General features: G+C 41.8%; 1 protein-coding gene across 3 annotated transcripts in view; it reads left to right on the top strand.

Annotated features, from left to right (window-relative positions):
• The first annotated feature begins 1,735 nt into the window (after positions 1–1,735).
• Positions 1,736–12,994, top strand: part of FRMPD1 (FERM and PDZ domain containing 1) — an 83,856-nt gene continuing 72,597 nt past the window's right edge. Inside the window, exon 1 of one of the 3 annotated variants that reach the window (XM_039344836.1) lies at positions 1,736–1,925. The gene's annotated coding sequence lies outside the window, so the exon portion shown is untranslated. Of the gene's footprint in view, positions 1,926–1,962; positions 2,114–12,994 lie in introns of those variants that run through there. The other 2 variants (XM_039344834.1, XM_039344835.1) reach the window with 2 other exon arrangements.

Below are 12,994 nucleotides of genomic sequence, written 5' to 3'. Positions count from 1 at the left end.
TACCTATCTCTAAAAACTTGAGGCTATTAAGAAAGACGGGGGCTGCTTTCGGCCTTTGTTAAGATTTTTCTCCATTTTTCCTTTGGGGAAATATTCTATCCTGCTTTTTTTAATATTCCCCAAAATATTTCATTCTCTGGTGGGGGGGGGTGGCTGACTTCCTACAAAATGGTAAAGCAAACAAACCAAAAAAAAAAAAAAAAAAATACGAGTGAAGCATCCAGGAAAGATCTCCTGTTGTCAGGGCCAGTAGGTAAACCTGACCAGAAAAACAACTCTACGAGAAGTCCAAAATGACACTTTATTGAAATAGGCTATACTAACAAAATCTTGCAAGCCTGCTGGGAATGTGCCTCCCCTATTGTACCTCGGAGAATCTGGGAGGCGTTTGCCTGAGTCTCTACCAAATGCTATCTTGCTTTCTGGGACTTAAGGAATGTTTCAATCTGTTTGCCTAGGTAACAGTTCTTGCATATTTCTGTCATGATTATCTCCCTGGCTTTCTAGGATCATTGACTTGGAAAGCAGATTAATATGCAACAGAAATAGAAGATAAGAGTTCTGAGGAACACTAACAAAGTAGACCTTTAAACGAACTGGTAACCTGGAGATGGATGGAATGCTTATAGACTACATAAACATCCTCCCCTCTCCTTCCTGTCCTTCAGAACATGTTGGTGTTGCATCAAATGCCTAGGGCAGGGGTAGGCAACCTTGGCTCTTTTATGACTCGTGGACTTCAACTCCCAGAATTCCTGAGCCAGCCATGCTGAGGGGAAAGGGAGAGGCTCAGGTTGCCTACCCGTAGCCTAGGGCTACAAGATCTGGGCTGTAATAATTCTGATAGCCACTTGATAGCATCCAAGAGACAGAGTTCTCTGTCTTGCTTTGTTTTATTTAGTGATAGTTCAAATTTCTATATACTAGCTCTATGCATCCTAAATCAAAGCTGTCATCTATAATCTAGTAGTTCAATGTTTTTCAACCTTGGCAATTTTAGGATGTATGGACTACAACTCCCAGAATTCCTCAGCCACACATCTTAAGGTTGAAAAAGACAGATCCAGTCATGGATATCAAAGAGTTCAGAGGTGTAGCCTCAGTCGATCTGGAGCATACTAGTAATAGGAGGCTACCCTTAGTAGTTGCAACAAAAACAGAGCTACAAGCAGCCCAGGTTGCTCAACTAAATTTTACTTTAACTGTAGAATCGCCTTTTTGCAATAACCTATGCTCTTTTGATGTTTTCTTATCCATATCTGTGTCATAATTAAGGTTTTTACATTGCAGGGACATGCTGTTCTACTGACTATTGTAAGGAACATTGGGAGAATAACTTCACGAATTCTAATCATATAAATTAATAATTCCATAGGACGAAAAATCATTTGATGATTTCGTCCTTGGGTCATTTTTTAAAAAACCCGTAAGTTACTGCTCTAATATGTCGAACTGGCTCCATCACGAAGCGCTTTCGTATTACTCCGTCAAGAAAGGCAAACTTAAATTTCTCAACCGAATCACCCGACAGCTCCTCGTGACGTTTGCCGAAAACACCGCCGCGTCGTTATACCACACATGGCGTTAGGGCGGAGCTTCGAAGTATATGGGGCGTGGCTTTCAGCTAAGGTTGCGTCCAAGCCCCGCCTTTTGCCGATGAACCTCAACACGGTCGAAAAAGCAACTGGGGAGGAGGGGGGGCGGTAGCCAGAGGCTCCGGCAAGGCAAAGCAAGGGGCGGGGTTATTCTAGAATTAACACCGCCTCTTTCAGAGCGCGGCCGGCACCTGCTGCTGCTGCTGCTGCTGTTGGCGAGGCAGAGGCTCCACTCGCACCACCGCTGCGAAAGCAGAAAAGGACATCTCGGGTACCGTAATTCCCGCTCGATTTGGCGAGCGCGCAAGAAGAAAAAAAGTTCGCTGGCAGGTAAGCGCGCTGGGTCCGACGCGCCTCGCAGCTTGAGCTTGAATTTGCAGGGTCCGAAGGAAATTTCGCTCTGAAGGGGGCTTAAACCAAGGTAAAAGTGCCCAGGATTGAAACTCGATCCGCTGCCTATTTACTGCAAAAGGGAGAAGCGGCGGCGGGAGGGCATCTCTCGGTCTCCCGAAGGAGAGGTGAGCGCCGCGCGCAGCGGTTTTTTTTTGTTTGTTTGTTTTTGTTTTTTAACTTCTGGCGGCTCCTTGTCGCTGCTCGCTCCGCTTCTGGCCCCCGCTGAGTGGGCAGAGGTGCTCTCTGGGTCTGGAGGTCAAGTTTGGTAAAAAGAGCCGAAGGAAGGTGGCAAGGTCTCTCTCTCTCTCCTCCCACCCACCCACTCAGTCTTCGTTTCTTGCTTCGTCCCTCAATGAAACAATACTGTGTTCTGCTCAAAGTTTTGCAGTCCGGCATCATCCTGCCTTAACTGGAAGCAGGTCCCCTTTCCTCAGATAAGTAACGCTAAAATGCTATTAGCGCATACACTTGCTGATAACAATTTCAGACAACCGACGCCTGGGTCTTCCACATAGGCAGGGGTGGGGTTTTTTTGGGAGGGGGGGTATTAGGTCAGATGAGGTCCATAGTTTCACCCCCTTTTTGCGAGGACAATCGATCCCACTACAAGGGTTGCGGTTGAGGGACTTGGCGATGTGCGTGTGGCTCAGTTTCTATGGACAAGTGAGTCCCGGAGGTTCCCTTCTAGATGGAAGGATGGGTAAACTTCCAAATGGGCTCCCTTCTTTCAGAGGAAGTAGGCTCGGGTGATGTGACATGCCTCTCTCTACTCAAACTTAGAGTTTGGGAAGACCTTGCAGTTTGCCTACCTTTGAATGGGTATTAAATCCACTTCGTATAAACCCTGATGGTCGGATCTCATTCCCTATGAAGTTTTTTTTTTTGAAGAGGTAAATACAGTATATCAGATCATTGGTTCATGTAAGCCTTCTTTTACCTCTGCCTAGCTTCCCCAAATCAGTTTAACTTCAATCTTCCCATTGACAGCCAAGATGATACTGTACAGTGCTTGAGATGTTAGAGTTGGAGTAGGGAATCCAGGTTTTTAGGTCTCCCTTAGCCACAGAAGCTCACTGGGTGATCTTGGCCCAGTTCGTTTCTCTCTATCCTATTTTGGACTGGGGTTTTTTGGGGGGGGGAGTATACCACCCTGAGCTGAATGAATGTGGGACATAAATTGAATATATTCCTTGCCAAAGTTAAGTTCTGGTTCGAGAGAATCAGCTGCGGGTCCCTCCTCCTTTTGAAAACCAAAGCATCTGAACAAGGCAGCAGGACTTTACTGTATAAACTTCTGTATTAGGAAGCATTTTATCCCCCAAAGCTTGAATAATTCCTTCTGTTCTGGTAGTCGAGAAGATCATTAAAATTATCCCACCAGCTTTGGCTCCTGTTATCTGCTGAGGGTGCCCATTCTTATATTTACATAATTGTTTGATGTTGCTTTACGATGTTTGTTTTTGTCTTATTTCTCTTTTGTTGTACAACTTCCCTGAGTCCTAAGATTAGTACAATTAACATATAATGTTGAATAGATAAAATCCCAGGCCTTCTATCTTGGTTGGCAGCAACGTTTTGCCAGAGTTTCCTAAAAGATTTCTCAGCCCCAAACTGCAGAAATCAGGGGTTTTAATTTTTTTGATTTCTGTCTCCATTTTTTTTGGATGGATTAATTATGATCTGTTTCTTAGAGTGCATTGATAAACAGAAGGCCAATAAACTTAATTTTGAGGTGGAGATTAAATGAAATTGTACCAATCTCAATCTCCCTTTGGATCCTCTGATCAAAAATGAATTTTGCCCCCCTTTTTTTTGAAACTTCACTTTCTGACCTCCAATATTGCACTTTGCCAGAATAGAAATCCATGTGCAGAGTTGACCATACGGTACTGTACTTTGTTGTGTCAGTCTGCCAACTGGGAATCATAACATCAAATATTTAAAAGCTGTGATTATCCTTTCTTAAAGTAGCATAGATCAGCCACTGCTTTTTTTTTTTTTTTGTTCAGATGTTTAGTAAGAGCCGGATTTAATATCCTGCCTTTTATTTCATTAGGGATGTTAGGGAGGGAGGTATGTAAGCAGCCATTGGACCACTGTGTCACACATACAAAGCTGGGGTTAGGAAGAGCATAGTTTTGGTTTTGTAACACTGCCAATGTGAATTTAAGCTAAATTCTAAATGTTCATAAATTTTCTCTCGGCCCCTTCTCCCTTTCCCCCCTCAATTTATTTCTACACCAGCAACTTGGCATGCAGAAACCAACGTTTCTCTGCCATGACTATAAAGTGTTATTGCAAGAGCTTTTTTTCCTCTTCTGAGTCTATGTCATTATGTTATCAAAGAGAAAGGAACAGAGTTAAGCATAGTTTCTTTCTCAAGAAGCAGCATGTCTCCACTTCCCGAATCCTAGTAATTTGACATTAAAAAAGAGATAATTTGATCATGATTGTTCTGGCCGTGTTCTCGGTCATAATGATGGGAAGAATAAATGTTGCTGGATTTGTGATGAGCGGTGATGAGAAAGGGTGTGGGATTATTTTCTTATAGAAGGGAGCCCATTTAGCACTCTGGAATATAATGATAATACCCCGTTGGCCTAATGACTCCTGTAATATAACCCTATGGTGCTGAAGAAATCTGAATCTCTCTAAATCAGGAATGCAGATAAGCAAGGTTGCCCTTCCCCCTTGGCACAGATGATCCCCAGAAGCTTAAGTCCTTTCCGTTTGCGGATGTACCTTCCTCTCTCGGGGACTGCGGCAACAAACAATGAGTTGAAAAGCTATCACAGTTTGCCTTTCACAAATACAAGTTCCCCAGTGACTGAATTCAGACATCCGTGCTGAGCTACAATTTGCTGAACCACAATTTTCTTCCATAGCCACTCTTGGCTGAGCTCTGTCTTCATGCTAAGCCACAAATCATAACTCAGAAATTATATTAGCTGCATTGAAATAATATGCAGCACAAAACACACATATACTGTTGTTTGGCTTACCACAGTCCTGTGACTCTCATCCCACCCACATGTATAGATTCAGTTCTCAGTAAGCCGTCCATACCTGCTACTGTAAACCAGGCAATGAAGCACCAATGGCTCTTTTCCTGCTTGAGTCCTAAAACAACATGATTAAACTAAGATTTCTGAGGTCTTTGGTTTTTTGATAATATTCAAGGAAGCTGATGCTGCTAGACCAGAGGTCCCCAACCTTTTGGGCACCAGGGCCCGGTTCCGTGGAGAAAGGTTTTTCCACAGACTGGAAAGTTCATGGTTTTGTGTGCTGCCTGCATTCCATGGAGGAGGCTTGCTTGTTTGTGTAGCCTGGTTGCTGGCATGCTGCAGCCTAGTACTGGTCCATGGACTGAGGGTTGGGGACCCTTGTACTAGATCAGTGGTTCTCAACCTTTTTAATGCCGTGACCCCCCAACTGGTCATAAGTCGAGGACTACTCAACCGGTCGTAAGTCGAGAACTACTCAACTGGTGCAGCACCGTTTGCAGAATGGGACTTTTGGCGGGCTCAGCAGGGCAGAGACAGCCTGGACAATTCCTATTGGCTTTTGAAAGCCAATAGAATTAGACTCTATTCAAGAGAGTCTATTCTATTGGCTTTCAAAAGCCAATAGAATAAAAGGGAGTAGCACAGCTAAGGAAAAGGGGAAAAAATGGTGGACTGCATTGTTTGGCGACCCCTGTGAAATGGTCGTTCGACCCCAAATGGGGTCCCAACCCACAGGTTGAGAACCACTGTACTAGATCTTTGAACCATACTACCGGTATATGCAACCTACATATAGGTTGAGTGAACAGTTGTTGGAACTGAGAATGTCTAGTCTAACGAAGAGAAGGATTAAGAGTGACATGATAGCAATCTTCCAATATTTGAAGGGTTGTCTCAGAAAGGAAGTGGGGGGGGGGTCAACCTATTCTCCAACTGAGGGCAAGATAAGAAGTAATGGATAGAAGTTTAACAAAGAGAGATCCAACTTAGAATTAAGGAGAAATCTCCTGTCAGTGAGAACAATCAGTGAAACGGTTGTCCTCTGGAAGTTGCGGGTGCTCCATCACGCAAGTTTTTAAGAAGAGATTGGACAGTGATTTGCCTGGAATGATATGGGGTGTCCTGCTTGAGCAAAGGGTTGGACTAGAAGATCTCCAAGGTCACTTCCAATTCTGTTATTCTGTATTCTGCAATATCTGTATTGGTTGCTAGTATGCTTCTGGTTACAGTACAGTGGGTTGGTGGTTAGCAGTCAAAATTACTTAGGCTCCAAATAATCTGGGGATCACCTTTAATACTCTTCTGCCACTCCCTAAAATTATAAGAAGGAAACCTTATTTCTGTTACCTCTAGGGTGAAATAATGCATCCTAGAAAGAGGATAGGTTTATAGGTTGGGTCCAATCATATAATGACTTACCAATTTAAATATTCTCCTCTTCCCACTTTCTTGCTATTTCTCATTGGTTATTGATATCCATTTTATTCCTATAGACATTTGAAGTCCATTTATTCCTATAGACATTTGTTGAAGTCCATTTCATGCCCACAAGATATGGTTCATTCTGTCACATTGGCTGATTGTTCTATATCACTCTTAGAATAGAATAGAGCTGGAAGGGATCTTGGAGGTCTTCTAGTCCAGCCCCTTGCTCAAGAAGGAGAACCTATACCATCTCAGACAAGTGAGTGTCCAGTCTCTTCTTAAAAACCTCCAGTGATGGAGCACCCACGATTTCTAAGGGCAAGCTGTTCCACTGGTTAATTGTCCTCATTGTTAGGACACTCTTATGAGTTTATAATTTTAAGACTACACTAGCTGGTGCTTTGCGCAAGAAAAGAAAGGTGTATGTGGCTCAAGGACTAATTATAGGGTCATTGACTGGGTACTAAGGAGTGTGAGTGTTTCCTGAAATGACTCTTACTAGGCAGTTTGCCAACAGCTCTCCATTTTTTTCAGAATTCTTAAAGGATTATAAAATAAAGCTATTTGTTTAATTAAAGATGAAACTGCAGGTATATCTCTTCTTAAATAAGAGTATCAAATAATGATGTTTAGAAACAACATCTGGAATTTCTTCTATAGGCTATCAGTTGGTACTCCTGATAGTAGCGTTATTTTAAATTTACTGATAGAGAAGTGGGTCCCAATGAAGGAACTTGGTTTCTATCTATCTGAAGTAAGTTAGAATCAAACTGCAAAAGAGAATCCTTATGCTCCTTGTTACGTAGTGAATGCAGCCAAATTAGTATTTGAGTTCAAGTTTCTCGAACTTGGGTACTATGGTGATTCTATCTATAAAATATATACACAAACATAAACACACACAAATTGTTGAATAAAACTTTATCCATCAAAGTGGCTTTCTATTTCCCAGAAAATAGAAGAACTGCTATACAAACTCTTTTCCTTCCTTCCTTCCTTCCTTCCTTCCTTCCTTCCCTCCTTCCCTCCCTCCCTCCCTTCCTTCCTTCCTTCCTTCCCATGCTTTTACCTGGAAGATTAGTGAACTGATAACCCTACTTCATTTCATCATGAGACTTTTAAGGAAGAATAAACTAAGAGATAGTGAGGGATTTGAGTAGAGTTTGAACTAAGATGGATCCCTATCCATCTTTATGCAAGTTCCTCAACTGCACAAACATTGCTTTATGATGAAATAAAGGCAATTAAGGTAAGCCAAGAAGGCAGATTGATCTTTATTTGCTGCTGTAATCAGTTGAACATCTCCCTCATTTACCCTAACCACTAAGAGTGCTTTGGCTGAAGAATGATGAACAATATAACAATAGTTTTATTTCAAGAGATATTGATCAAAGTTATGTTTTTGTCAAGGAAGGCATTAACTCGATGAAATATTCTTTGTGGCTTACCTCTGTGTTGGCTTCAATTTTCAAAGCAAATTTATAATCCTGTAAATGTCACAATATTTTCAGCGAATTGGATCTACCAGCTTGTTTCCAATGCTTCTATCACCGTCTCATTAGTGAGTCCATTTCCTTAACTACTGATAAATAAACTAAAGCTTTACTTGATTAATCAGGGGGCCAGGATTAATAGATACAGCCAGGAGTGTATTAAATGTCTCACAATTAGTTCTGCTTACTTTCATTGCCACCACCATACAGTGTCACTAGCTGCCAAACACAGATAATCAGTGCGCTAAGCAACATAGTTCGGTTCTCTTAAAATTCCAGAAAAATCTAATAATCAACCTCATAAACTTACAGGACCGCATACTGCCGCACAGTTCCCAGAGACTGGTGAGGTCCCATAGATTGGGCCTCCTTCAGGTCCCGTCGGCCAGACAATGTCGGCTGGCGGGCCCTCGGGGAAGGGCCTTTTCTGTGGTGGCTCCGACCTGGTGGAATCAACTTCCCCCCGAGGTTCGAACTACTCCCACCCTGCCGGCCTTTAAGAAAGCCGTTAAAACTCTCCTGTTCCGGCAGGCCTGGGGCTGATGTCCCCGGGGGGGGGCGGGATATGATCGGACTCGCGGTATGATTGTATTATTTTATTGTTTTATTGTTAGATGATTGTTTTAATTTTGTACTCCGCCCTGAGTCCTTTGGGATTGGGTGGCATATAAATAAAATTAAATAAATAAATATGAGCCTGCTCAAGCACATCAATAAGTAGGCCTATACATTTTTAAAAAGCTCTTTTTACTCTCGTACTACTGAAATATAAAATGTAAAAAGAAAATGACTAACAATTATCATTGTTTGTCCTGAGAAACATCTTTTCCATCATCAACATTAAAATAATAATAATGGTCTGTTGCTTCCTTAAACATTTGAAGAATACATCTGTATGGTATTTTTTCCAGAATTACCCATCCCTTTAAACCAGTTCTATCAGTTGTGAGCTCTAAGTGTTGCTCATAGGACTAATTCATAGGTTACAACTGTGCCTCACTTTCAACACCAAAATATATAGGAAGATCTATCCGGTCTGGATGGACCTGGTTCTGTGCTTTTAATACCGGCTCCACATGTGAAATTTCTCAGAGGAAAGACTACAATTCAGGATACTGGAAGAACACCAGATCCAAAACAACAACAGAAAAAAGAATTGACATCCAGATCTGCTGAATGTTTCTTACAGCTATTAAAGGACAGGGCACCCTGCCTTATGTCAGATTTGATAGCCTTAATGCAATCGGTAATTACCCCAGATGCAATTTCCTCTCATTTGCTCAGCTTTCTCCCTACATGCCTTCCAGATTGTCAGTAGTTGCTGTCCATGCTATTTGAAGAAAGCTGAGGGAGAAAAGGAGGAAGCATTGATAAATAAATTCAATCCTATTCATTTTCTAGTAAAGAGGACATGATGGGCTTATTTCAGATTCTTCAATTATCTGGTCTTTTTGCATTCAGAACTGCTTTCAGGATACCTAACTTGGTGGTATTGATGGAAACCAAGAATTAGGATCTGGTATGAAATGCAAGTTCAGGTAGAAGACTTCAGCTTCTCCTATCAGACTTGGGAAACTAGCAGACTTGGGAAATTGGTGGACTGAATATCTGGCCATCTTTATTTTGTAGGAATGGGTAGACATTGCAGGCTAATCCAGATCAAGTTCCTAAACTCTAAGGAGGGCTGCTAAAGAGCATCTTCCAGGGAAGGGATAATTTTCAGCTGTAGAAGTCTAGACTGAAAGAAATTTCTGATTGAATGTCTATCGTTTTTCCTTTTTCTTCCAAAGTTTTTCACACATTGTTTTCCTTTTTCAGGAAAAGCATACTTAATATATATTACTTTGATCCCACGTATTACACGTGCATTTTAAATGTCTTGTGAATCGCTTGCAAAACTTCCCATTGTGCTTATTCTTCATTATTCTCAGTCAACAATTTTCTTTTTCCTGTTTATATCTTCCCACACTCAGCCCAACTGATGTTCAAGGAACTTCGGTCCTTCCTTGTCTTACATAGCAGCTTGTATCATCAGTTCTTCCATAAACTGATGTCCTAGGGCATCAGGTGAGCAGTTTGACACTGTGCAACTGTCTCTTTTGTTTTTGCCTTTTGCCTGACAACCATCCCATCCCTTTGAACTTGTTTCAGTGAGACTCATCTATGATGGAGCTGCCATGGACAGGAAACTATGGTCATGGTCACAATATTTAATTTAAAACTTCTAGCTGGGCTTTTCACTATCTGGGTGGAGTTGGGTAGGTGGAACATTCTCAGACCACTCAACAAGCCTTATGGCTTTCTACCATTGTCCACAGATAGATGCTCATGACTTGTCCTGCAGCATGAAACTGTCTGCCCCTCATGATATTGCGAGCTGCCCAAAGTTGCTTGATAGTGAGATGTCAGCATATAAATTTAATAAATAAATAACACAATAAATTAATAATACTGTATGGTGTATCTCTTGCCGTAGTCACACATCTCAGTCCATAGGGGTTGCCCTTGTTTGGCCATATTGATTCTTGACCAGTGACCTGAGACCAGAGGTGATTTAAGGACTTCCAAATTACCAGTTTCTCTCTGCTAACAAGAAATAGATGGGATTGAAAGAAAAGGGTTGTAGCATTCCATGCAAAAAAGCAGAAAAATAGGGGGGGAAAGAGATCTGCTTGGTTGTTACCAGTAACCAAAGAGATACTTTGTATAGGATTTTTTAAAAAATCTGATATGACTGTCCATATATGGCAACTTGATTGAATAAATGTTTGTTTGCAGAACTAAAAATGCACTTGTTCACTGGTGACATGAAAAAACAAGAGGCAACTGGCATGACTGCTTTAAAAAAAAACACTAAAAAGTAAAATGTCCTGTGAATCAACTTTTGTTCCGGATGGCATGTTAATTTCATTTTCTTGGCGATGATAGGGAATTGTTTTTAAGGTGACCAACTTTTTTACAATGAAATAAATTGAAGAAAAAAATATTGTAAATAAAAGAAACATTTTATTAATTGCAACAATAATACAGAATACACTATAAAATGATAAATGCATAATAAAAACATTTGTAACAATAACATTTTATATTGTAATTATGCTTACATCCTGCGCCCCCGCCCATAACCGCCCCGCCAGCACTGCTGCCCCGCCATGTAGAGCGGGCCCCATGGCTCCCAAAGCACCAGCTGTGCCGGCTCCGGGGGGCAGCCCGCCATCGACACATCCCGCCTGCAGCCACCCCGCCAGCACCACTGCCCACCTTGCGCAGCCCCATGTAGAGGAGGCACCACGGCTCCCACAGCATGGGGGGCAGCCGGCCACCGCTGCCCCTCACACCCCTGCCAGCAGCAGCCCCTCCGTCCCTGCCTCTTGCGCCCGCAACCATTATTGCCCTAGCAGGGCCGAAGATCAAGAGAAAGTTACCATGGCATCGCCGCTCCAGTCTCCTCCAGGTATCTTCGGAACAAACTAGGAGATGGTGTAGTTGGGTAGCAGGGAGGGGTGCAAAGTTACTGCCAATTCGCCTTTGCTGCAGACAACTTACATGTGCAAAGTTTGCCAGCTGGGTGTTTTGGCGCGCTCAGCAGCAATTCCTATTGGCTTTTGAAACCATTAAAAAAGGTGTTGGAATGCTGTTCTGAGCGTTCTATGAGGGAAAAAAAGCCCTGCAGATTAGTCTTCAAATATTGAAAAGGAGGACATGTAGGAGGACGCTTTTCGAGGGAGGACAGAACCCACAAAAGGAGGGCTGTCCTCCCTAAAGGAGGACAATTGGTCACCTTATTGTTTTACCATTTCCTTCTCCAAGTATTTTCATCCAAGTACTAATTAGGCTCACATTCATATGAACCTATTTATAATTCAGTTTCTGACTTTCAAGTGTCTACGCTATCAGTAGAGGTTCAAATACATACCATTTATGTGCAACAACATGTGTAATTTAGCTTTGCCTTCAAACCCTGTTTAAGCAAATAAGATCGTTTAGGGGTATCTTTGTAATATTTGACCATACTGTACTATGGGCAGTGAGTACCGTAGACAGCTGTAGGATCTTCCCATTCGATGTAAGTCCTAGGTATCTGAGTTTGTACCTTTGACTGCTCAAGAGACAGTTTGTTCTCTTCCTTGCTACTACTAAAATGTCAACAGTGGACAGCAGGGATACTTAATTAAAAAAAAACCTTCCACTGTGGTCAACACAGCCCTTAGTATTCTTGATGGGGGCCGATGAAGCCCTTGCTATGTCCAGTCTGGCTACTAAGGCTGGGTGGGGGAAGGAGTAGATATAGGGGAAATTCTTGCCAAGCCTGGGACAACAATCCCTTTGTGTTCTGTTTCAACCCTCTAGCATTTTCATCCACTTTCATTTGCCAGGGATTGTGCATTGCTTGGAATGTTTGCAAACTCGCCGCAGGTGACCTTTGCAGGATAGGCAGTGTTAAGAATAATCACAGTGGGCAGAGAGGTTAGGAGCTGGAGGGATGAACTGGCAGGGTAATTTCTCAAACTTTGTTTAACTGAAGTGTTCAGTACTAATTCTTCCCAACTCTCCCAGATTTCAGAACTAATTCTCCCCAAAGCTCTCAGTATCAATATTCCATATATGGCACAAAAATCAATTAATTAAATAATCTTCAACTGTGGTATGAAACAGCCCGGCATGAGAATTATTCATTTGAGACAATTTGTCATTCCTACATATTTACAGCTACTTGATGCACAAGTTAAACTGAGGAGGCGTTCTGTGTCCACCAGATTACAAGACAAAAATCTTTACTTGCAGAATTTCTATAGATTGAGTGGGCCAGTAACTAGCTACCGAAGAACAACAACCTTTATTATGAAGCACTTTATTATTTTTGAGATTTAACTTTTTGGGCAGCAATCTTCGCAGCATTCTGGATGTATATTAAGGTGACCAACTTTTTTACAACAAAAAGGAGGACACGAATAAATTGAAGAAAAAAATATCATAAATAAAAGAAACATTGTATTTATTGCAACAATAATACAGAATACACTATAATACGATAAATGCATAATAAAAACCATTTGTAACAATAACGTTTTATATTGTAATT

This window comes from Crotalus tigris, unplaced genomic scaffold (assembly GCF_016545835.1).
Source record: "Crotalus tigris isolate CLP2741 ecotype Arizona unplaced genomic scaffold, ASM1654583v1 scf7180000017939.2460400, whole genome shotgun sequence".
Lineage (NCBI taxonomy): Eukaryota > Metazoa > Chordata > Lepidosauria > Squamata > Viperidae > Crotalus > Crotalus tigris.
This window is presented reverse-complemented; position numbering and strand designations above follow the sequence as displayed.